Below are 2234 nucleotides of genomic sequence, written 5' to 3'. Positions count from 1 at the left end.
GCACAATGTACCAAATTGTCGGCCAAAGCAACTCAGACCCTAGTAAGTAGGCGCTTTTGCCCATACAAAAGTATTTCTTTAATAACTTCCACAATTTTTATCTGATCGTAACCAAATTTTCAGGAATCATAACTACTATAGTTATTATTGTATATACCAAAATTCGTAACTCTAGCTTTAAAATTACGCTTGTTATTCGATTTTTGATTCGCGGGGGCGGAAGTGGGCGTGGCAAAAATTTGAAACAAACTTGATCTGCGTGCAAACATAACAAATGCTGTCGGAAAAAACAAGTAAGAAAGTTACAGTCGAGTGTGCTCGACTGTGAGATACCCGCTACCCATTTTAATAAAGGCAAAATATTGCGGTATCATTTTCAAAATATACCGAAAATACTAAAAAATACTAAAATATACCAAATGGTATATTTGGTATATCGATATTGTAACGAGCACGTCATGGGCGTCGTCTTATAATAAGACGACCCGTTGAGTGGGCAGCCAACTGGAAGCATACTCTGCCTACATTGTCGACTAAAGCTCAGGGAAAGTGGGGTGGGTCTTTTGCCACCTAGTAAGCTACCGTGCCACACAGATAAAAGAAGGTAGACAGAGTTAAGACGGGAACAGACAGGATAGGTTATCAACCGATAGACCGGTTAAGAAGTATATGCATTCAATATATATATGAAGAACGAAGATGGTTATGTTCTTCTTCTTTACCCTCCCAACCTGTAAAAGCTTCTGGCTCTATGCCTTTACCCAATTTAAGCAACAACAAGTAATATCAGGTGCCCATTACTTTATAATTTATTTCGACTTCATGATTATTCCAAGAGATTAATACCAAGAGAATTCAAATATACTATAATGCATGTACATAACTTCATTTTATGCATTATTTGCCTACTATATTAATTTTGCCTAGTATTTCCTAATAGGATGGGTATGAATATAATACTGATAAGAATAATAATAGCAAAAATAATAGCTGTCATATACAAGTTACAAACGATTTTTGTGCGGCTATGCCGTACTTACACATACTCATTATAAGCTGATTTTTATACTGCATCGATATCGACAGGCCTGTGATGATTGATGAGTTGATGAGCTGGGTGAACTTCAAAAGGATTAGAATATATAACAGCTTTGATATAATATTATATACATACCATACCCATATGAGGACTTACTATTGGATTATGTCTAACTTAAAATATAATACTAAATATAAAATTTACATTTAAATTCAAATATGAATTATATTTTAATACTATTTTTAATTGAATTTACGTTATTTTGTCGAACATTTTGTATGGACAAGAAAAATTGTATACGAGAAAAGAAATAACAGCAATAAAGGCGGCAGAGAGTGCAACAGCACTGTCGGCGGCGTCAGGAACAGCAACGAGAATCAGCAGTGGCCTCCAGTGACAAGCGCACTGTCAACACAACATCCAATCAGGGATGCGACGACGAGTGGCGGCAAAGATTTCAATGCCGACGAGTAGTGCGGGCTCGGCAACACATAGCAGCGAGTCGTAGCAACGAGTCTGCGAAACGCGCAGCCTCAGCAGCGCATGGCGCAACTTCCACACTGGTAACGACAAGTGGCCACGATCAGCTCTATGCTAATCCGTTCTATCTCAAAAGAGTTTATCCGAAGCTTGGGTTCCTTCTGGAACCGTTTTAGCAAACTGGTGACTCAAATGCAAATATCTAGGCGTATGGTGGCAACTCCTTTGCAAAGTTGTTGCCACGCCTTTTGGCGCGGGGCCTCTGCAGTTGCAGATCAGTGGATGTGTGCTGTACTGTGGTCGTTGCCACGTGATTGCACACACAATAACCTACACCAGGAAAAACGTACCAATTAAAATTATGAAATTTGGTTATCTCGCTACGTACCTTGTAAAACCAACAAGAGGGCCAAAGAAAATAAAACCAATGCACTTTGAAAAGTGCGCACTCCCGAGCAACACCAATAAAATATATATATAATATTATGACGGATGCCGTCAGATTTATTTTAATATTTTGGCTGCGGCACACTATCTTTGTAGCTTTCGAATTGAAAAGTGATGGTCTAGCCTAGATTAAGCGTGAATATCGATATTGCTTGAGTATCTAAGTTAGATATCGATATTATTTAATACGATACTTATGTGAATGGCAAAAGTGATCCTGCCAACTCACTGCAAATATTCAATAGATAATTAATAATATACTAACATC

The sequence above is a fragment of the Drosophila nasuta genome, unplaced genomic scaffold, assembly GCF_023558535.2.
Source record: "Drosophila nasuta strain 15112-1781.00 unplaced genomic scaffold, ASM2355853v1 ctg43_pilon, whole genome shotgun sequence".
In the NCBI taxonomy this organism is placed as follows: domain Eukaryota; kingdom Metazoa; phylum Arthropoda; class Insecta; order Diptera; family Drosophilidae; genus Drosophila; species Drosophila nasuta.
The sequence above is the reverse complement of the archived record's forward strand: the minus strand, read 5'-3'. Positions refer to the sequence as shown.